Source organism: Felis catus, chromosome D2 (assembly GCF_018350175.1).
Source record: "Felis catus isolate Fca126 chromosome D2, F.catus_Fca126_mat1.0, whole genome shotgun sequence".
Lineage (NCBI taxonomy): Eukaryota > Metazoa > Chordata > Mammalia > Carnivora > Felidae > Felis > Felis catus.
This window is the reverse complement of record NC_058378.1, coordinates 77,215,557-77,239,463: the sequence shown is the minus strand read 5'-3', so window position 1 is coordinate 77,239,463 and position 23,907 is coordinate 77,215,557. Positions and strand designations below refer to the sequence as shown.

Genomic DNA, 23,907 nt, shown 5'->3' with positions numbered 1-23,907 from the left:
CTAATTTTTACTCCGGTGTGTGAATTCATTTATAACAGCCACCTCTAGGAGCAAATCGCTGTCAATGTTTTCTCTCTCTTATCTTTTCCTAGTGCAGGAGCCTGCGAACTTTCTGGTAAAGGTCCGCGTCATAAATATTTCAGGATCTTCGGGCCATACGGTCTCTTACAACTACTCAACGCCCCTCTTGCAGAGTGAACGCAGCCATGGCCAATATGCAAACGAATGGGCATGGCTGGGTTTCAATAAAACTTTATTTGTAAAAGAGGATTAAGCTTTTGGGGACTTCCTTGCAAACTCCTGCTCTAGCGTATTCAATTTGATACTTAGGGGGTTCCAAACCTTTTTTTAGGAAGAGGTGGGTAGTTATAAATCAATCGTATTATTCTTTCCCACTGAGTCCTTTAGGGTTAGTGTTTGGGTCCACACTGGCTCACTGGCAGCACTCCATGCCAGCCTCGAGCACAGAGGAGTGGTTCCCTGCCTGTGGCTCTCCTGGTGGGTCAGATGGGACATCTCCCAGGCTGCAGAGCCTCGGGGGACCCATCCGCCGACCTTGAGCAGCCGCATCGTTACATTATTTACCCACAGGCCAAGTCTGTTCACAGAGTGACTCCAAGGAGCCTTGCCCGTGTTGACACCAGCGTTGGCCGGACCATCGCCGGTTCCAGCCTCCAGCCAGGTAACGAGCCAGAAAGTGGCGTGCAAAGAAAAATGCCGTGAAACTAGTCCTACTGTCTTCTCAGGGCGAAATCCCCCAGTTCTCAGTAGTCAAATCCCATTTTCCCAAACTTGGCTCCTTTGAAAGTATGAAGGGAAGCAAGTTGAACAGGAGACTTCCAGAAACAGTCTCTCATATCTGAGCACCTCAAGCCCCCTCGCAGCTGTCGGGGAGAGTGTTCCTTAAAGGAAAGGGATTCTCCCATGTGTCTGCCAAAATGTGAGTGGGCGCAGGGGATTCTCTTGCTCTTGGAATATCGGAAAGGATGCTCGGGAGCAGCGGCGTTCGTGTATTCGCATGGATGCAGGAAGCACAAACGTTGGTATTAAAATCCCAGTCAGCCTGCTTTCTTCCAATGGAAGGAAGGAAGCTTCTGTGTGACCGAGCTGTCCATTAGGGTAGTGCGAAATGCTTCCTAAAACACTAGCAGGTAGTCTCTGAACACCTCCTGCCATTAAACCAACCATAATATTGGGTAAAAAGCCAGATGAGGCCTTTATGCTGTTACCTGAGACGTGATCTTTTTAGCCTGTTATCAGGGCTGTCTCAACTTCTCTGGCTGTGAACTTCAACTTATGTATAATTTATTGCTCATGACGAAGAGCTAATTTGGAGTTATTATATTTTGTCTTGAAGCTGATATTTGAGGGGAGAGTAGAATCATGGCCCACCCACTCTAGGGTTTGCCAACGATAGATTTGCGTCTTTATCCTTAAAGTCAGTTGAGGAATTTTAGAGGGGAGAAGACAAATGTCGGCAGAAAAATGTTAACTTAATAAAACAGACTAAGATCAGATTTCTCTCTCTCTGGCCGCCTCCCGCCTGGAATCCTTTTGTTGACTTCTTGAAACTTCCTGTGATTTATAGGACCCCTTTCCTGTAGGCCGAATGCCTTTTGATTAAGAAGCGAACCACAGCCCCGAAACCACAGGGACAGCTGTTGTTCGAATTACCCAGAACTTACTGCCATTTCCCACTTTGGTGTGCAAAGACATCGTGTTAGTGCCGAAATTTGCCCCAAGTGCAAGGGGACGTTGCGTCGTTCTAGACCATCACGGCCCCCCATTTTTGACCCACAGGTCTCAAAACAAGAAGGTCTTGAAAACTTCTTAATTGAATGGGGGGCGGGGAGAGGGTGTTGTACTCTGTGTATTCTGGATTCCTTCCCACCCTAAAATTCTGTGCGTATTTAAGACTCTGGAATGCTGTGAATAGCATCTCAGCTACCTGGAACGGTGATCCCAAGGAGGTGGAGGAGGCTCTTTCTTCCTAGAGGGTCCTGTCAGGGTCTGGAGTAGTCGGGGGGTAGCAGTAGGAATGGAAGGGTGTGTGTTGTTTGAAAACATTGCAGCGATTACCCCTGTTGGGAAGATGTTTGATGTAGTTTTAATTTCAAATAGCATTAAGAGAATGTGGCATTTTCATTTGTCAAATGGAGGCACAGGGGCGGGGGGGGGGTGGCGAGAGGGGATGTAACGCACTCACGTGGACCATGACCTACAGCTGAGACCGGGTCTTACAACGGAGGATGGGCACGGTAAGATGTGACTGAGTGTCTCTGCTCTCAGCCCCCCTTAGGTCTGTAAACATGCCCAGAACTACCCATGTGAGAGTTCTTCCTTTGACATGGACCACATAATCCGAAGAACTTAATAAATGTACCTGTGGCACTTGGCAGGGGAGACAGCTTGAGGTGCCCCCATCCAGGAAAGTAAGAAGATCCTCATGTTATCATGGGGCTTACAAAGCAAATCATAGCAACTGGGACATGGGCCAGGCAGGCTTTGATAAAGAGGGCGGTAATAATCTAGTACAGGGGCTGGCCATCCACAGCCCATGGGCTGATCTGGCCTACTGCCTATTTTTGTAAATAAAGTTTTATTGGAACACAGCCATCGATGTGCACATCGTCTGTGGCTGCTTGTACTCTGGAGAGTAAAAGTGGCTCATGGCTGGAGAGGGTAGCGCCCCGGTATCAGAAGCGTGTTTTCCAGGCCCACCTCCTAGTAACGCGTAGTCTAGTACCGTCTGCCGAAACCTAGCAAAGGCCCGTGAGAAGGGGGCAATCGTTCCTCTCTGGCTCCCACAGCAGGTGCTTGGTGCTTCTGCACCAACTGGAATGAGTTTGCAGCCGGCCCCTCCTTCCCGACAGAGGCTTGGTGACCTGAGAGGTGGGTGGGGAGGTAATCCTGGTGGAATTCTCCCGTTTATTCCTTTTGGGTTTTTTTAAAAATGGTAATGTACCTTTGAGAGGGAGCGAGAGCACGCGAGCAGGGGAGGGGCAGAGAGAGAATCCCAAGCAGGCTCCGGGCTGTCAGCGCAGAGCCCAGTGCAGGGCTCGGTCCTGTGAACCGTGATATCGTGACCTGAGCCGAAATCAAGAGTTGGACACTTAACCGACTGAGCCACCCAGGTGCCCCTCCTTTTGGATATTTCTATTTACATTTTTGGGTGCTTCACAGCAGAGGCTAGCCAGAGGTCACTTTTTGACCCCAAAAAGGATTATGCTGCAGAACTTTGGTCCATGGCTACTATCCGTTTAGCCAGGGAAACGGGATTAGGAATTGGGAGAAGTATTTAAAACTTAATTTTGACAGAAGACAGTCCCCCAGATCCCACAGCCCGTAAGTTTATTCTTTGTTTAAGGCAGAAGCTGTGTATCCAATCAGTGGTGTGCATTCACTGAAGTCATGTAAATTTTAGGGCCGTATCAGCATCTTTCCAGGACAGTCTTACCTGCCTTCCTTCTGACAAATTCTCTTTTGGGGAGAGGGGCGTCATGGTCTTGAGTCAGTTTTTCTGCTGGAGTCGGAGCTCTGGTCTGTGTCACCTGTATTGTCTGGCTCCCTTTTAAAATTTTTTTTTCCAACGTTTATTTATTTTTGGGACAGAGAGAGACAGAGCATGAACGGGGGAGGGGCAGAGAGAGAGGGAGACACAGAATCAGAAACAGGCTCCAGGCTCTGAGCCATCAGCCCAGAGCCCGACGCAGGGCTCGAACTCACAGACTGCGAGATCGTGACCTGGCTGAAGCCGGACGCTTAACCGACTGCACCACCCAGGCACCCTGTCTGGCTCCCTTTTAAAAGTATGGTTTTGGGGGCACCTGGGTGTCTCAGTCAGTTGAGCTTCTGACTTCAGCTGAGGTCATGATCTCACAGTTTGTGAGTTCAAGCCCCGCACTGGGCTCGCTGCTGTCAGCATGGAGCCCACTTTGGATCCTCTGTTCCCTTCTCTCTTTACCCCTTCCCCACTCATCCTCTCTCACTCAAAGCGAATGAGTATTTTTTTTTTTTAAAGTATGGTTTTGCAGTCACTGCAGTTCACTGGGACTGGTGAGGTCGTTCGTTAGTTCTGGGACTGGTCTCTGTGCCACCTCAGGAACGCATCACCTGTAAGTCAGACTGCTTGCTCCTGGCATGTCTGGCTCCACGGCAGGTCCTGGAGCACCCCGACTGTCACCCTCCTCCCTCCCCATTCTTCTGCAGCGGCCGCCGCCTCCAGAGTCCTCCCGGCACACGATGCAGTTTCTCTACTGCTATAGCTCGTGAGCCAAGGCAGGTGCCTGCCGCAGACTTCTTCCACGGGTCTGACCGCTCGGGCAGCATGGTGTGACAGCGAGTGCCTTGATCTGCGGCAACCAGTCTTCCCTGAGATCCATTTCCTAACCGTTAGAGTTGAGAATGAGTTAAGTTTTCTCTATTCTGCAAAATGGAGACGCGGATCTCTGCCTGACCTAGTCCATAAGGCTTTTGAGCACTATCGTTTCTTCTAAGATACATCGGTGACGGCGTAAAGTGCAGAATGGAGGAGGATGGATAGACAGCTTCGTGGCAGTGACAAAGGAGGTTAGGTTCCGTGAGGGCTCCCGAGAAGGATCCCTATAGGGAGATCTGCATCAAGAGCCAGATGCTGCTGTCTCTGGGCGAGATTATCCTTCCTTGAACTATGTGGGCAATATAGTTAAGCACAGTTGAGCAGAACAGTGACAGGTGCTCTTTGGTGCTTTTATTGTTCTGTTATGTGTATAACGCTCTTCGGCCAGAGCAAAATCAACACATACCCTGGTTATTTAATAACAAGGAAAACGCCACACACCAAACCCGGGTGAAAAGATAAATAGAAGAGGAACAACTACTCTCCCGTGACAGGTGGCAGGTACCGAGGGGGCGGGGCCCAGAAGGGTATTCAGGTGAGGGGTTCATCTGTAATATGGAACTTTCCAAAATTGAAATCTGAAGCCAAAGCTGTGTCGCTGGGTGTTGAACCCATCCGACCTCCCGTCGTGGTGCTTGGGGGGAGGTCAGACGGGTTCCAAGTACAGCCATGGTGAGGAGGGCTCAAAGCCATGGCAGTCCTGACCGCTGGGGGGAGGTCGTGGTCCCATCTATCTGGTGGGAGGGAGGTTCAAATGGATTGCCAGATGCACGGGGGTCAGAGGGTACCTCCGAATTCTCCAAATTATGGCATTATAAGTTATAGAGCAGAACCCTTAGTTCTGGGGAGTTAGGGTGAGCCAGGAGAAAAGAGAGGGGAGCCAGGAGGAGAAAAAGGCAGCCAAAAAGAAGCTTGGCTGCCGCCCCGAACCACTACCAGATTTGTGACTTCCTTCTGTGGGCCAGCTGGGCACAGAGCAAGGGTCACCGGGCAGAGCATCATATCTTGAGAGCCTCCTAGATTTCTGTTGTTCGCCTGAGCCTTAGCGATCATTGGTCTGAAAAAAGACCTGCCTTCTTAGGGGAACTTGAGGGGAACTAAAAAAAAGTTTGCTTGTTTTTGTTTTTTTTTTTCTTGTTCTGTCACTTGAATGATTTGGAGAGTAGATACCCTAGTTATACTTCCACGGACGGAAAACTCAAGCGGGGAGGGGATGGACGAGAACCCAAGAACATCTTGTTCCTTTTGCACTCAGGCGGTAAGGAGCTGACAACATAACTTCCAATCCACACATGCGTCGCTCATTTTTTCTTTGGCCTTTATACTTCCTTCTCGCACCAGTCTCCTTTACAGCCGTGTATGCTTGCTGTCTGAATTGTTTCAGAGCTGTCCTGATCGGAATACAAGCTCCTTTAGAAGTTTGCCCTGAAAGTTTATCTTCGGGGTAACTGGAAACAACTTCCTTCAGGAGGGGCATAGACACACACAGAGAGAAGAAATGGCAGGTGTTTCTATCCCATTTCATACATCTGGAGGCCAACACTTGGCAAAGGCCAGTGCCTTGTTCCCATACAGTGTGATATGGGATGGGTCCGAACCAGTTCTGATTGGTGCGAGGCTCTTGCTTCCGGCAAGATGGGAAGAAAAGTGAGCCAGGGACTCTGGAAGGGCAGAATTGCCCGCTGTGAATGCTCACAGGCCCGTAAGGGGGAGAGCCACTGTGGTTCCAGGCACCCAATGTGTATTGACTTGAGTTTCGTTAAAGTTGAAAATGGAAGCAACCCAGAACCTCTGCATAATTTTATTAGTAACGAACCATCTTCTGACTGCTTTTCTTCCCATCAAAGGAAGGGATCGGAGAAAGCGGGTGCTTCAGATGAGTTTTCATCAGGCCTGGACCTAAAAATTAGGGTCAGATGAAGCAGTCACTAGCTTAAATAGTCCAGATGGACAGCAGTTAAGGATTAGGAAAGTAGATACCAAATTGTGATCAAGGGTCAGTCTGTGTCTTCAAAGGTTCCTGCTGTATTTGCTAAAAAAAATACAGTTTAAATCCCAGATTCCATCCCTTCCTGTCGGCCTTCCATCCCAGGAGCACACTGGCCTTCATGCCATCCGGGAGGTTTGAGAAACAATATTTTAACCTACATGCAAAACTAAATGGACAACTTGGAAAAGTAAGAACTTGCTTCAGTGTTTATGTGCTCAATTCTTCAGGGTTACCAGGAGGATAGGGACTGGTCCGCTTCCTCTCTTGCCCCTGCCTGCTGCTGCTCACGACTGAAGCTGAAGGAGATACACAGGTATGTCTGTGTAAGATGCAGAAGGGATGTGCAGTTTTCTTTCTTTCGATTTCCTTCATATGGGCAGCTGGATGGAGAAGTTAAACCAATATCTTATCTCTAGGTATTTCCCCAAGAAGATGACATCCCAGGAGTGAGAGTGTGGGGAATAGAAGCCCCACCTGGGCAAACTATTCAGCTACCTGTTCCAGACTGTCTTATCCAGATTCTTCGGGGTAGGGGGCTGCTGCGTATAACAAAGAGGTTCTACACCTTCATTCTGCCATTGCTCCTTTTACAGATAAGTCACTCAGTAACCCCTCAAGGAGGGCAGCTGATGAGGAAGGAAATGGGGAAGTCCATTGGTGGGGGCGCTGATGAAAAGAGATGGAGGGAGCTTGACCAGAGAGATGACCAGGGAGTCTGATGGGGCAGGGCAATGGGGCAGCGGGCAGGGCCTTTGGGAGAAGATGGTTAGGGAGGCAATTGGAGGGTGATGGTTGGGATGGGAGGCTAGTAAGGGGGAGCCACTGGGGAGGAGGGCTTATTGGTCGGGTAGGACCTAATTATTTCCGAGGTTCTAATCATAGCTGTACCAAATTGTCAAACCTTTCCCCGTAAGCACACCATTACTTTTTCATAAAAGGTGATGTGAGTGGTGATATATTTCAATCTCTAAAAAGGCCTGTCTAAAGTGCTACCACCCACTGTCACTGGGTAGAACTTGCTCTAATGACGGGCAAAGACCTCTAAGGAAATGGGTTCTGTGAAGCCTGACGTTTTAGAAACTGTAATAGAAGGTGACAGTGGCCATTACACAACGTTGGTGGAAAGTACCTGAATCTTAGGCGTGATGCTGGGTAAGAAAGCTCCCCATATTGCTCAACCACACACATTCTCAAACATGTGTTTCTTTTTGTAAGAGATTGTACAGCATAGCCAGTGCACCAGAATATTTTCAGATGCTGTTTGCCATTTCTACTTTTTAGAAGTAGATTTCTTACTAGAGTTGCACTTTGTGAAGTGCAGACCCTGTAACAACGCAGTCTTATACATTGAATGACAAAAGGGAGCCAATAACAGTCCATTAAAAAATAAGAAATTATTCTCTTTCATTTAAGAATGAGGACTATAAAAAATTAGTGATCTAGATTGATTCGACTTTACATGAAATACTTCTGAGGTTAGTGAAAGAATATATCCTGCGGCTGACAGAATATATTTTATTTTATTTTTAGTTCATTTTATTTTTGAGAGAGAGAGACGGAGCACAGCAGGAGAGGGGCAGAGAGAGAGGGAGACACAGAATCCAAAGCCGACTCCAGGCTCCGAGCTGTCAGCACAGAGCCCGATGAGGGGCTCGGACTCACCAACTGCGAGATCATGACCTGAGCCGAAGTCTGAGGCTTACCTGACTGAGCCATGTAGATGTCCCACAAAAGATATGTTAGATTGCAAACATGGATGACATTTGGTTTTAAAATTATGCTGTTGCTTCGGGAAAGTGCTCATGCTTCACCACAGAAAGGTACTCTGACTTTAATCCCCTAAGAACTGAGTTTGGGAAATCCGGTCTTTGGAGTATGAGTGTGATAAGGTCATGATAGAGGCTGTGGTCAGTTCTTCATGAAGCTGCATGAGGCCCAGGCAGAATCCAACCCCCCCCCCCAATTCAACATCCATGTCCCCCCTACCTCCCCCTGACCACTCAGAGCTGCCCTCAACATGGACATCTGAGGCCTAACCATTTGCTCTGTTCTAGAACCATCTCCAACCCCCCTTCAAGAATTACCTGCCTTTATTTTTTGGTCTCCAACCCGTGTCTGGCTTCCCACCCCCGAACACTTCCTCCTTCTGCCATCTACAAACTCAACTCCCTGCCAAGTTCTGAAAACCCTGCAACCTTGACACAATCCTGATGGCCAGTCCAACCCTAATAGGAGTTATGGTTCTATCAAAGGAGTCCCCTGCTCCCCAGTCATCCCCTTGGGCCTCGATTGGAATGAAGCTCTGTTCTCCTCCTCTCTCTGGAGGTTAGATGGACCAGGGAGAGAAGCGGCTCAGGCCAGATGGTGTGCGCTGGGCTAGGAACCTGTCCTCTAAAGTGTAGCCGTTGGCAGCTTTGAGCGGAGGAGAATCATCATAGCAGCGGGAGACTGAGGAGCTGAGAGCCAATCCCTCGAGTGTTTCCATTTCCTTCCTGTACATCCTGTCCCTGCCACTATCCACCCCTGTGGCTGGGAGCTTTTGACCTTGATCAGCAGGTTCAGTGCAACGTCAAGCCCTCAGACCCAGCCCCGGCCCTGTGTTTGGGTGAGTGGGTGGGTAAGGAGACCGAACCCAAGTTCTAGTCTCAGGGCCCCATTTCTCCAGAAGATGCTGCCTTATTTCCCTAGGAGTTCCTTGCTTACAGGGGTCTGAACATCCTACCTTTGAACTGAAAGAGTCAGATGAATCGTTTCCCTGCCTGCTTCCCACACCTACTTGAATTACTGACCCTCTCAGACCCTCAGAGACAGTTTAGACGTGGGCTATTAGGGCCTTTTGTCTGTTTATTCTTCTTCTTTAACCCGAGGTGGGCGACCACTTGGCAAGGAGTGCTGCCCCGGGGGCTGATGGAACCTCCCAGGGAAAAGGCCGGACCAGGACGGGAAATAACCGAGGGCAGCTGGACCCAAGTCCATCAGATGAGGGGAGCTGTGGGTGGCGGTAGGGGAACAACCTTTGATGTTGGAACAGGGGTCAAGTGTGAGGCTCCGACTGGTGTCGAATCAGAGTTTAGGAACATGGGAAGGTGGAGGGGATGGTACTATGAGGTGAAGTGGTTTGGAATGAGGGCTCCAGAGGTGAAGGTGCCGAGGGTGTATTTATTAAGTGGTGACCTGTGGGTGAGGGACGGCCTGCCTCGTGCACAGGGCTTATCGTATTTCTCATTGACACACCTTCAGATCTGGACCCACATTTAGTGGCCGGCATAGAGCCTAAGGGAGAACTCTTGGAGATCGGGTGACTTCGATGTGACCCAGAACATAACATTTCTCCTGTTTTAAAAAAAAAAAAAATGTTTTTAACAGTAGGCTCTCCTCTACACACTGTGACACAGAAATCTTGACTGACCTCCATGCTGACTTTCGACTACTTTGTCACCGGAAGTAATCTTTCCCAGCCTCCTGATTGTTGATGGTGACTCCCCTTGGTCCTTTGGTGGCCTCAGGACTGAAAGATCCCTTCAGGTTTGAAGCTGAGGAGGTCGAGGATCGTCACTGCTTCTTGCCAGATTCTCGCATCTGCCAGAGGCCTTCTCGTTGTGCAGCACCGTGGGAACGGGGAGGGATCTCGGCACCTCTGACGCCGGGGGATAATGGGGCCCTTGATCATTGGAAGAAGTCTGTAGAACGTCTCTTGCCAAAATTACCTCGTGAAAGGCTGCCCTCCAGAATACGCTGCTCCCTCGGGCCCTCCTAATGCTGCCCCTTTTAACCTTTGACCTCACAGCCGCATGGCAGAGTGCCACGACTTGTCCATCCATCCCCCCATCCCCAACGTCGCTGTTTCTGGGAGTCGTGGTCTCTCAGTGAAGGCAGAAAAACAGGACTGAATAAGAGGAAGAGTGGGGCAGGTGGATGCCCGAGCTGTGCCAATAAACCGTCTCCACTGGGTGGCTCCGTGTCTTATGTTCGGGGCACCTACACCCAGGGGTCGCGAAACCCACTTCCTACCTTATACCAGCCTGGCTCTGCTTTTCTGTTGCGGAATCCAACCATCTGGCAACAGTTTTAACTTCTCAGTTCTACTTACATCCAGTGTTTCTCCCCGGTTTGCGACCGGCCCCTTCTTGTGTGTGTTCAAGGATGATGCATTTGTTCACTTGTTCGCTCACTCGACCAGGATTTGTGGAGATTGTTTTGTAGTGAGTACTTTCCTAGACTCTGGAGATACGGTGGCAACTAAAATCATTGCCTCTACCCTTGCCATCTTCACCAAGTAAAATAATAAAAGAGTCAAACCATTGCAGCTGTGACAGATGGCAGGTGGGACAAGGTAGGAAGCTGAGAAAGACGATAACAGGGGGACTTACTTAAGCGGGGGGCGGTTGGAACAGGCCTTTCTGAAAAAGTGACATCGAAACTGAGATGGAGAGATGGAGAAGTCTCCAGACAGGTGAGGGATTAAAGAGAGCATTCCCAGCAGTGGGAACAGAATGTACCCACAGCTGGAGAAGGGAAAATGCTGGATGTGTTGAACTCCAGGGGAGCCAGTGGGCCTGGGGCATGATTTCTCCAAGGCAAAAGCAACGCCAGGTGAGGTAAGTAAGGTAGGCACGGGTCAGATCATGCAAAACCTGTGGGGGAAATTTTACAGTTTGTCCATGCAAATTCTTTGGTAGTCATCCCTTCAAAAGGCAGATTCTAATTCCCTTCCCCTTAAGTGCAGTCTATCCTTAATGACTAGAATGTGCTGGAAGTGACGATGTGCGACGTTCAAAATTAGGACAGAAAAACACACTGTGGCTTCCTCCTTGCTTGCTCTTGGATCGCTTGCTCTGCCAGAAGCCAACTGCTACAATCTGGAGATACTCCAGCAGCCCTGCTAAGAAGACACACATGGCTGAGATCTCCCAGTGGCACCCGTGAGTGCGCCATTTTGAAAGCTGATTCTCTGGCCCTGGTCAAGTCCCAGCCAGTACCTTGACTGCAACCTTATGGAGACTGAGCCAAACCTCCTAGTTAAGCCACTCCTGAGCTCTTGTCCCACGGAAATGATGAGCTACTAAATGTTTGTTGTTCTGCAGCAACAGATAACTGATAGAGCTTGGTGGACTACGTGAAGGGCCTTACATTTTTGTAAGTGGAAAGAAAAGTCATCGAAGAGTTTTGAGCAGCGTAATCACATACCCAGAGTTATCTTTTGAAAGGATCACTTTGGTTGTTGCATGAAGAATGGTTTGGAGTTGGCCTAAGGTAGAAGAAATGAGGCTTGTGAGGCGGAATCTGTGAAAATACCTTTGGCTACAAGTGTCTGAAATTCCCAGCCCAAACTTACTTAAACACTAAGGACATTTATTATCTCATCTTTTAAGTAGCTCAGGTTTAGGGTGGCTCTCAGGTTAGTTAACCCAGAGGCTCATCAGTATCATCAGGCCCCCAACTCTTTATGTCCCTGTTCTGCCTGTCTTGGTGTGTTGGCTTTGTCCCCAGGCTGACTTCTTTCATGGGGACCAGATAGCTATTGCGATTTGTCACATCTAGAAATGACAAAGTCCCATTGAATTAAAGTCCATATCTTCCTAAATATCTCTTCTTAGGAGTGTGGGAGCCTTTCCCAGAAGCTCTCAGCAGATTTTCCCTCATATATCATTGATGATAATTGCATCACACATTCATGGCTAATCGATTCCTGGCAGGGAGATGACCAGCATGATCGGCTGAGACTAGACATGATGGTGGCCTGGAGTAGGATTGCAACAGTGAGCTGGAACGAAATTAATGGATGAGATATGTTTTATAGAAACCAGGAGGAATAAAAGAAGGTTTTGGGCATGAATAACCAAGAGGATAGAAGTACCATTTTCTAAGGTGGGAAGTCTGAGGAAGGGAGCTCTGGGCAAAGAGTGAAATAGAGTTTTTATCATTTCCATGGACAGGGCTCATCAGGCCCACTTTGCTAACTACCGTCATCTACCTGAAGGATACAGGACCTTTGCTTCAAAGATGGATTCCCTAGTGATAAATGTCTAACACCGTTGCAGGCTGGCTAAGGAAGTACGGTTAGTGAGGGAGGCCTTTCTAACGAAACCATAAAGGCTGTAGCAATTTCTTTATACTCATAAGGCTTGCTTTAATGATGGTTGAGGACATTAACTGATACTGTAAACTATACCATGGCTTTCGTTGGGTGTCCTTAGATCATTTTCCCTTCATTGGACACTTTCATTAGCTCTCTGGGCCGCCAGGCACATTGTCTTACAACTTCCATGAATAATAATAATGTGACTACTTGCCTCTAGGTTATACATTCTATTTTTAAAGCTCTTTGTCACATTAATGGATTGATCCATAAATGTATAAAGGCTATGTAAAAGAAGCATGCCCGTCACATTTCATACCCTGTATTATTTTAAGGTTAAGACCAAAATTCTAGGTGATAACTTCATTTGACAAACATTTATTGAATACCTACTGTGTCCCAGGCACTGTCCTAGATGTTTAATCACTATTGTTGACTGTCGAATGAATGGACTTAGATGTACTTAGCCAAAGAAGTGATGATAGGGCTACGATCCATGAAAAAAATGGCATTTTTTCTCTCTGGCATAGTTTCTTCTTTCTAGAAATGATGGCCAAAAAAAAAAAAAAAAAAAAAAAAAAATCACCTTAGCCCTTGATTCTGGGAATTTAAAAGAAAACTGCCAGAGATGAGATCTGTTTGAATCTTATTAGGCACAAGTCCTATTTCTGTCTAAGGTGGAAACGTGATGCCTGCAGAGGTGCAAACGCTTTACATCAATTTGAGATTTGGGGTCCTAAGAATGAGCTCCAAAAGCCTGAGCATAAATTGCTGCGGCATTGGGTTTGTCCGGCCGGACATTCCATGCTTAAGTCTGCAGATCAACTGAATACATTCCACCAGTCTTGATTTTTAAATTTAATTTTCCTTAATTTATTTCCTTCCATACGAAATGAGCTTGTTTATCTATTAGTTTTTGTTTTTGTCCATTTTCTACTGAGACACTAGCCCTTAGAGGAGTGCCTGGCACATAACATGAGCTGACTTAAATATTTATTGTGTGAATGGATGAAATCCCTCTCCTGATCGAAGTTTTCCTGACTGTTCAGCTCTCCTTTCCTGGATTCCAGCTGCCCTAAATATTACATAGTAAGTTCCTCTCATTTAGGGCTTAACTGTTTAAATCATCAACTAATATTGGTACCAAACTGTAAGCTCCTCATGTCTAGGGATCACGTCTTGTACCTCCCCTTAAGCCAACCCCCCAAACTCGGATAAAGGGAGTCCATCAGATACGAGCTGGTCAGCGGCTCAGGGTGTAAGGCAAGTAGAAATTCAGGGAGGGAGGGCCCTCTTTCTACCCATCAAATCCCCGGGAACAGCAGACATCAGTGGCTCATGTGGAGCATGTAAGTCTAGTTTCCAAAACAAAACTCAACGGCTTCAGGAGGTTGATTCATTTCTAGGCGGTGGCCCTCAGCTCTGGAGCTGTGTGGCTTTGTGCGCGACCGAGCAGTGTCATAAAATTGTCAGTGGTGTATGTGGCTTCGAACCGAAATTTGCTGCCAGTTCACACCCTCAGGAAATGCATAACGGATTTAGATTTGTGTGTTTTTAAGGACACCAACAACCAAAAAAGATGTGGAAAACATGAAGCTATAACATGTGCTCTCCACCCATTAAGGATGAGAACAGACACTGACGGCAAAGAAATTGCTGGGTTGGAGATGGAACGAAGGACAGGTTTTAGCCTAGCAGAATTCTGGTTGCCGTACTCTTGAAATTGTGCAAAAAGAATCAAGATAGATGTGATCGAAATTAGGAATATACTTCTGTTATTGATCTTTGGGGGGGGGGGGTGGCGCCTGAGTGGCTCAGCTGGTTAAGTGTCTGACTTCGGCCCAGGTCATGATCTCACGGTTCGTGAGTTCGAGCCCCGTGTCAGGCTCTGTGCTGACAGCTCAAGCCCGGAGCCTGCTTCGGCTCCTGTGTCTCCCTCTCTCTGCCCCTCCCTAGCTCACACTCGCACTCTCTCTCTCTCTCTCTGTCCAAAATAAGTAAACTTTACCAAAAAAAAATATCTTTGGGATTATGAAGCTCACTCTTTCTGCATTCAATAAAGACAGTGCTTATGTTGTCTCCCAAGAGGGTTAAGTTTAGCAATCCTTCCCATTGATGAGTGGTCCAGAACCCAGAATGGTTTCCAATAGCTGGATTGTCAGTGAACCTACAAGGTCAAAATGTGGGGCTCCCATGGATCTCACTCTCTAGAGAGCTACCCTTTGGAGAGAGAACCAGGATGGATTATTACAGTTACTCTAGCTATCACAGGCACGTTATCTTTTTGAGGAGCTCAGAGAACTGTTAAAATGGCTCCTGGGGGGGGGGCGCCTGGGTAGCTCTGTCGGTTGGGTGTCCGACTTTGGCTCAGGTCATGATCTCGCAGTCCGTGAGTTCGAGCCCCGCGTCGGGCTCTGTGCTGACAGCTCGGAGCCTGGAGCCTGTTTCAGATTCTGTGTCTCCCTCTCTCTCTGACCCTCCCCCATTCATGCTCTGTCTCTCTCTGTCTCAAAAATAAATAAACGTTAAAAAAAAAATAAAAAAAAATGTCTCCTGGGATATCCAAAAATGTATTTGAACTAATTCGAGACACTCAGAAAAGTTGTAAACACAGCACAGTGTGTTTCAATATATCTCTCACCCAGTTTCTCCTAATAGAACATTAGCATGTTATATAACTATAGTATAATGTATAGGACAGTATATAGTATAACTATAGTATAATGATCGGAACCAGGAGATTGACATTGATCCCATTCTATTAACCAAGCCAAAGACCATATTTGAATCTTGCGGAATTTGCCACTTATGCCCAGGATCCCACGTCGCACTTATTCTTTCTGCCCAGGCTTCTCCAAGTTGAAATAGTTCCTCACTCAGGCTTTTGTCTTCACAACCTTGACCCTTCTGAAGATTACTCACCATGTCTTCTGTAGATTAACCCTTAATTGGGGTGTATCTGAAGTTTTCCCACGATGGGAATGAGGTTGTGCAGATTTGGTGAGAATCGCACAGAAATGATGTTTTATCCTTTGTTGATGCACCTTGTTACTGGCGATATTTACCTTGATCTCTTGGTGAAGGTGTGGTCTGCCGGCTTTCTCCCCTACCTTTTCTTCCCCAGTTAATAAATATCTTGAGGGAGCTCCCATGAGACTAAGCGGATTCTGTTTCTGAAACTCCCATCCGCTGACGTTAGCGTCTGTAGCTGTCGTAGCTGCAATAATGATTATTATGAAGTGTGCCTATTGTTACCACAACTTTTTCTATTTCTTTTTGTCCTTCTACACTTACTAATTGGGATTTTACTCTAAGGAAAAGCAGTCTTTTCTCCTTAATTAATATAAGTAAGTCAGCATGGACTTGGGATATTCATTCCGTTCAGTGAGTTATAATCCAGTGTTATCCTAATTTGTTTCGTGGCTCGAGCTGTTCCAGCTTGAGCCATTAGGAGCTCCTCTGGCTTGGCTCTTCTGTTCCATCAACAAGCCCTCATCATTTTTTGAGCTCTCCCTTATTTTCTGGCATCACAAGACATTCCGGGCTCCTCTTGTACTCTCTCTGCCCCAACCCTGCATTCTCTGGGTGGCTTTTAAATGGGAGTAACTATGGAGCCCCAAGTCATGACTCACGTAAGCCTTGAATGCAGATCTGCTTTGTTCAGAAGTCAGTGAACCGCTAGGAGACCTGATGGCCTGAAATCTGTCAGGCTTGTGCCAAAAGATGATTTTAATAATGCACGAACACTTAACCCCACTTTTGAAGTTTGGAGATCTATTTCACAGCACGGGAAGACCTGGTCCAGGGGCATTTCTACCACACGCCACACGGCCACTCCACAAAGGGACCGAGTCGGACTGAATGTACTGCTCGCAGGCTTACTGTGGGGATCAAATGAGCCATGCATGAAAATGCTTTATAAACTGTAAAGTGTTGTAAAAAATGTGAGGGGTTACTGTTATCGCTCCTATAACCAGTTATTCATTATAATTATGGTGGAGTTAGAATAAACCTGAAAGATGATTCCATCTAATACCTGTGCTTTACAGGAAGAGAAGCAGAAGCCAGACGGGTTAGGTGACTTACCCAAGGTTCCAGGGTAAAACGGAGGCTAGAACTTAACACCTCATCATGTCTTCTCCCCGTCAAGACATCTGCTTTTTTTAACGTTTGTTTATTTTTGAGACAGAGCGCGAGTGGGGGAGGGGCAGAGAGAGAGGGAGACACGGAATCCGAAGCAGGCTCCGGGCTCTGAGCTGTCAGGACAGAGCCTGAGGCGGGGCTCGAACCCACAAGCCACGAGATTATGACCTGAGCCGAAGTCGGATGCTTAATCCACTGAGCCACCCAGGCACCCCACCGTATCTACTTTTCAAGCAGAGTTTTCAACACCAAACCTGGGAGGAGCTACAATGAGTTTTTCTTTTAACTACGTCCTTCCACAACAGAATTCAGGTAGACTAAGGAAATACATCACCCCTGTCAGCTTTGGAAATGTCACTTTAAAATTTTCCTGTATTCGTTTTTACTCCTTATCCTTGGCTCTCCCAGTAGGGCTGAGCTAATTCATCTCTAAAAAAAAAAAAACAAGACAAGATAGGTTATCTCTGTTCTCAGAAAACTACTATCTGAACCTGGTTCTAGTTCTGCTGTGAGGGGGCTCCCGCACTCTGTGGCAAATGGCTAAGTGACACCAGACATCTAGATATTTAGGAACAGGGAGGTGATTGCCTACGTGTTTTCTATTTCTCTTCCAGATGTTTGGAATCATGAAGACAAAGTCTCTGTCTAGAATATTAGGGAAGGAAAGGTTTTATTTTAAAAATCGTATGCATTTTCATAGTATCTCAGAATAAGGCTTTTTCTTTTTTTTTTCTTTCCTGAAATGTTTGTTGAGAAGGAACTTGGAACTTTAGAAATGTTTGCTTCATTGGATCCCAATTTCAAACACTTTCCATTAAGGGGCGCCTGTGTGGCTCAGTCAGTTGAGCGTCTGACTTGATTTTGGCGAGCCTGCTTGGGATTCTCTGTCTCCCCCTCCACCCTTCCTCTGCTCTCTCTCTCTCTAAATAAATAAATAAGTAAACTTTAAAAAATTTTTCCATTAAAACCAATAGTGGGTACCTGTTGTCCTTTGGTGTTCAGTACCCTTCTTTCCATTAGGTGACTGCTTTCCTGTCCTGTGTAAATCTGGACAATTGTGATATCCTGCCTCTCCTCTGACTACAGATATGGATACGGGACCAGGTCTTGCTAACCTTGGCGTCTCATCTTTGCCCGTGATCATTGTGAAGGACTGATCATGATATTTGTGTTTCTGGATCTCACTATATCAGAGCTGGACCCCAGGACTTCATAGTCAAGTAAACCAATAAATCCCTTCTTTGCTTAAACTAATTGATTGAGTTTCTGTCTCTTGAAACCACCAGAGTCCAGACTAATTCCAGGTCCTTGTCTTAGGAACTGTCCGTTTTACCTGCCTATTGGAGGCAATCGATAAACGTGTGTTGAATCAGTGAGTACATCAGGGATAAATAGAGCCGGGTTTTTTAGTCCAAATATGTGAGCCTGTGGTTTTAACCTGTTTCTTCAGTGGTCATTTATCAGGGTACAGGAGAAAACCGGGGGAATGGAACCGTTTATTTTTGAATTATCAGCAGCGACATAACTCAAAGAACCAGAAGAAAGACAACTGAGGTATCTGAATAATTCACAAACTGGATAATTAGCCTGAATGGTTAGCCTTAGCAGAAATTCCACTGCTCAGGATCTCTCTGTCCAGCCAGTTCTTACAATCTGTCTCATTTCATTACATCAGATTTTTAATGAGAAGGGAAGGGGAGGAAAAAAAAAAACAACAAAAGACACTCATTTCTTAGAGTTCCACTCCTTTCTAGACACAGGGCCGGCTTCATGGGCGCGACCTCAGCAGCCCCACCGGGCCTTGTGCTTAGAAAGGGGCTATGCTTCGGCTTAATGCTCTGCCGTGGCCAACTTGAAGCTCTTAGTAATGCTGACTAACGAGTCCCACAATTTCATTGTTCACAGGCCTTGCAACTTCTGTAGCCAGTCCTGCGGAAAACTTTGTTTTCTATCAATCCTCGTATCAGCCTGAGGACACTGCGTCATTTACCCCATCTTTCCAGACACAGAACCTGGATAAATGACCGGCCTGAGGTCACACTACAGAGCCAGGATTTGGACTCACGTCTGTTTGGCGTGAGAGCCTCTGGGCTTTCCTCTGCCTCCTCCGCTCACACCCAGGTAATAAGAGGGGTCCTGCATTCAAGGGCCTTCATTTAATATCAGGCCGATAACATGGAAAGCATGAAGTTCATGAATTCTAGGATCCTCCAAATAAGTATAATTGGACAAAGAATTGGATAAAGAAACTTCTCAAGTTCTTTTTTTTTTTTTAATGTTTATTCATTTTTGACAGAGAGTCAGAGAGCATGAGCGGGGGAGGGGCAGAGAGAGAGGGAGACACAGAATCTGAAGCAGGCTCCAGGCTCTGAGCCATTAGCACAGAGCCCGACGCGGGGCTTGAACTCACGACCTGCGAGATCATGACCTGAGACAAAGTCAGTCGCTCAACCCACTGAGCCACCCAGGCGCCCCTTCTCAAGTTCTTTTTATTCATTTAGCTGGCTGATGTTTTTTGAAGGCCTAATATCGCGCAAGGGCTTCCTATGCATTTTTATTCATTCAAAAACAGGTATTCATCGAGCCCCTGCTCTGTGCCAAGCCTGGTTTGAGGCTCTAAGAACAGGACGATGAATAAAGCTGGCGAGATCCCGGCTTTCATTGAGTTTATGTGTGACAGAGTGGTGGGGGCGGGGGGGACAGTGGGAGTTGGCAGTAAGTACGTTCACCAACAACGGGATCATTTAGGATGTGCTAATCCCGATGGAAGGGACACACCGCACGTCGGAGATCGCGGGAGCAGGGACTCCTCCCTCCCAGGAGTCACGGTGCGACTGGGACGTGAAGAAGCCAGCCGTGGGGGACACCAGCGTGAGCAGGTTCCTCGCAGATACGAGGGTGAGCGGAAAAGTCCCTGGGGCCTCTGCGCTGATCCTCCCTGAAGCTCACGTCGCCGCTGAGGAAACGAACGGAGACGTGGGGACGTAAAGAAATTCGCCAACGTCCCCGGTTAGGGGGAGACTGAGAATTAAATTGGCTCCAGGGCCGGCACAACGGAGGGCTCTCCTCTGGCCTCCCTGGAGCCAGAGGCCGTCGGAGGAACTTGTGTTAGACGGTCGTGGGAAAAGTGGAACCGAGACCCCCCCCGGCTGCGGAAATACTCGTTGCAAATGTGCATCATGCTGTCCCGTCTTCTTTTTCTTTTTAATTCCCCGGGGCACGGACCCATGAAGCCTAGTGGACGGTTACAGTTTAACGTGGGGCGGCGGTGGGCAGAGAGGTCTGCCGCTCGGAGCCCGGCTCCAGCAGAATGGCCGGAGGTCAGCCTGGCCCCACGAGCAGCCCGTGAGATGCTCGGGCCGGCAGCCCTCATAAAGGAGTGGACCCCCTGCCCCTTGAACCGCGTCCTCGGAAAGCCCTGCCCCAGTCACCGGGCGGACGGGGCCGCTCAGCTGGGCTGCTAACAAGTGGGACCCTGTGGCCTCATTTCACCAAAAGAATTGCCAGAGCTCCATCTTGCTCCAAGTCCTACAGAAGAAACACCATCGTTGCGTTCGCTGCCTTGCCTGAAATCACTCTGGCTACATCTTAAAACCAGTCACAACCACCAATAAGAATTATTATGGGTGTGTAGGCGGAAGATGCAGTCACTTAAGCAGAGACTGCTAGCGATCCTCACACATGAGAATCAGACGACCTGGACCTTCAATGTGTACTTGTGATTCAGCCAAACGCACGAAGATGTGCGTTTGTGTTTGTTTTAAATCACTGATTTTGGTGTGTCGTCATTAGCTGCTGGGTCATGTCATTGCTCTCTTGCTTTCGGCTGTCAGGTTTCGTAAACAAAAGCACGAGTAAAATGCGATTTTGGGGGCACCTGGGTGGCTCAGTCGGTTCAGCAGCCGACTCTTGATCTCAGCTCAGGTCACGATCCCACGGTTTGTGAGACCGAGCCCCACGCTGGGCTCGGTGCTGACAGCGTGGTGCCTGCTTGCGATTCTCTCTCTCTCTCCCTCTCTCTCCGCCCTTCCCCCACTTGCATTGCTGTGCGCTCTCTCTCTCAAAATTAAAAAAAAAAATTTAAATGCGATTTTTAGAGCATGTCGTAAAACATCTCCATATCATAAAGCCGGAGTGGATTCCTGGATGTAAAAATTACTATTTTTGACAGGTTCATAAAATATTTGGTATTTTAAGTTCCAGTGCACCTTAATGACATTAGCCCAAAGAGCAGTCGCTTCTTCTTCTTTTTTTAAATGTGTATTTATTTATCTTGAGAGAGAAAGAGAGAGAGAGCATGAACGGGAGGGGGAGAGAGAGAGAGGGAGAGAGAGAATCCTAAGCAGGCTCCATCCACACTGTCAGCCCAGAGCCTGATGCAGGGCTCAAACTCCTGAACCAGGAGATCATGGCCTGAGCCGAAATCAAGAGTGGGACGCTTAACCCGCTGGACCACCCAGGCGCCCCAAGAGCAGCCCCTTCTGACTTCTGACGTGGAGAACGGAGCCCTAGACGTACACGCGACTCATCTGGCAGTGGGCACTGTCTTTTCTGGCATCATTCTCGGGTGGGTGTGAACTAAAACGTCCTTTATAAGATGTCGAACGCGGCAGCAAATTCGTGGTCCAGTTTGGACTTTGTAAAGATAGAAGAGGTGTCCGTGTGCGATTGTGTTTTATGGGGGTTGGCTCGGTGGCCTCCCTTTCGGAACGCACATTTCTTGACGTCGTAGCGCAGACGGGTCCTCTCAACACGTGCCCATCCGGGGGGCCGGGGGTGCCTGGACGTGAAGAAATAATATTGCTAAGGTACTTTCTTATACGGTCTCCTCCCGCCCCTGCCAAGTACATTAGTCTTATTTTTAGAAGGTCTGCTTTGCACGTGGGAGTCTGGTCCCTGCTGAAAGGAGCTTATGCGAAACTCACCCCGGGGTGAAGGTGTCTGGGCACCTGCTATCGGCGACACTGGCCGATTTAGGAGTGAGACCCCCAGGCAGGTAACGGTCTTATTTCTCCGCCCTCCCCGTCTCATCTGAGCCCCTCTCGAGCTCTCACCACTTTTGCCTTAGCGCATCCTATGCCTTCGATGCCCCCCTCCTTCTACTTTGCTCCGTGTGGATAATGTCACGGTGACCTTCTTGCAAATTTCACTACACGCCGGAGCCAAGTTTCAAGTAATTATACCTCATTTGGCTACAATTAGGGGCTCCCACCAGACTTAACGCATGCCCGGGCAGCCTGTGACAGCTCAGATTTGCGAGAAATGTCTAGTTGCTGGTTTTACCACGTGAGAGGCGGCCCGGCCCACGCCCGGCCCCAGCGCAGGTCGTGGTTACGATATCACAAATAAGAGGACATCTGAGGGAAGTGGCATCGTCTCAGCTCTCAGCAGAGAGAACACACAGAATTGCTCTGAAGCTGGCTCCCCAGCAGAAACCGGAATGTTCTGCCGCGCTTACCCGATTAGCCACTTCAGGAAGCAAATTGGCAATCACGACGAATCGGGTCAAAAATAGTTTCCTTAAGCTTCGTTCTTTCTCTCCCAGAGAAATGAAGGTAGTGGGGACATGCAATTAAAAAAAAAAGAGAGAGAAATCTTCTGTTCCTGAGCACCTAAAACCACACCTGCTCTCTAATTGCACAGACCATGAAAAACGCTGCGCTCAGCAACCCCGGCCACAATTCCCAAACACCTACGGGCTCTGTGCCTGTGTCGAATGTCCCAGTTCATTCTCTCCAGATAATCACCAACTGAATCAGAATCATGCCCAGAGTGATTCTTTCCCACGGACTCTGCCGTTATCGGGAAAGCCTTGGTTCAACTGTACGGCGTCAGATCAAGGTCATTCCGTGTTGTTGGCATGAGCGTGTTGATGGTACCCACATGCTTTCTGCTCCAAAGATGATCGCTTTCTCTGATTAGGTCATGTTCCTTTTCGCTCTGCCAGTTCACGTCCAGGCGGGGATGTGGTGGGGAAACACGACCCGCCCCCCAGCCCAATCCAGGCAATGTAGGAGTTTGTGTTTCTGGGTCAGGGGATGATGTCTTCCCTCTGCCATGCCTGGCAGGCAGCCTTTGGTGGAGGCTGCCTTAACACTGACATGTTTGGTAACTTGAGAAAGAGACGGAGCAATCCGTTATCTGCTTCGATATCGCTTCGCAAGCTTCGTGCCCAGAGTGGCCATCTTGAATTGATTGCCCCAGTGACACAAGTCAGAAGCGAGCTCCCTGCCAATCCCTCCTGCCAGCAGATGGCTCCAGATGAGGTCATTGTTTTGACAGTCTCACAAAAGAACCCCAAACAGCCCGGACAAACCCTTACTCATGTTGGATCATCCAGAACGGTTGTGAGATGAAAAATGGATTCGGACCAAAACTTTGCAAATGTGAAACACCACCAAGCTTCTGACTCCTCACATCCAGGGAAACCCCGACGGGGGGCTGGAGAATATTGTTCTGGTTCCCTCCCAGCCTCTCCTCTGCCCTGGGTGTTGGAACTGCTTGGGTGGCTGTGATTTTCTGATTAGGGGAAAACAATTAACTCAAACCTCAGTGATCGCAGGCTCCGTTGAGAAGCATCTTGGCAGCCTGGGTGCTGATGTTTTTGGAATACTGTGTTTCTCACCAATTCCAAGGGTGTATGTGTAGCAAGTCACGTGACCCCAAAGTAGCACTGGAAATGCTAGAATTAAAGCACCCCCTGGGACTACTTATCATTTGGGTTGGGAAATTGGGCAGGCGCATATCTTTCCAAGTTATTTTCTAGGATGACCATCGGATCTTGGCTTCCAGAACGTGCATCCCTTGACAGCAATCCTCGAGTCCTGAGCACTCATCCAACTTAACCTTGTCCCTCAGGCTTTCTCCCGAAGAAGGGACATCTCCCCTGTTTCAGATCTGTGTGCTCATCAGAACCCGGGGTCAAAAGCGGGTCACTTTTTCCTCCTTCTTGAGGTGGCAGTAGGAGCACTGGGTTAAAAGTCTGTTTTCCACCCTTAGGTTTTGGTTCTGGAAACTTGTGAGGGCCAAAAAACCCGGACTTGGGCTTTGTATTCAACCGGAAGTTGAAGACGACAGAAACTTTTTCTCTCACAGTTCAGGAGCTAGAAATGCAAACTCAAGATGTCAGCAGGGCTGGCTCCTTCTTGGGGGGCTCTCAACAGAGGGAGCATCTGTTTCGCACCTCCCTAGTGGCCTCGGCTCATGGAGGCACAATTCCGGCCTCTGCCTCCCTCTTCACATGGCTTTTTCCCCATGTGCCTGTGTCCAAATTTCTTCTTCCAAGGACGCCAGTCACTGAATTAGAGCCCACCAGTC

The 23,907-nt window shown here is 48.1% G+C and overlaps 2 long non-coding RNA genes across 6 annotated transcripts in view; both read left to right on the top strand.

Moving 5' to 3' along the window:
* The window catches only part of LOC123380937, a 266,481-nt gene that overhangs the window by 132,023 nt on the left and 110,551 nt on the right, over nucleotides 1-23,907 (top strand). Inside the window, exon 3 of one of the 5 annotated variants that reach the window (XR_006587376.1) lies at nucleotides 18,496-18,711. The exons of the other annotated variants lie outside the window; for them this stretch is intronic. This is a non-coding gene — a long non-coding RNA (uncharacterized LOC123380937). The remainder of the gene's footprint in view (nucleotides 1-18,495; nucleotides 18,712-23,907) is intronic. 5 annotated transcript variants of the gene reach the window in all.
* Nucleotides 259-17,844, top strand: LOC123380938. Its single transcript, XR_006587381.1, has 3 exons — nucleotides 259-682; nucleotides 6,596-6,681; nucleotides 17,677-17,844. It is a non-coding gene; the product is annotated as an uncharacterized LOC123380938 (long non-coding RNA).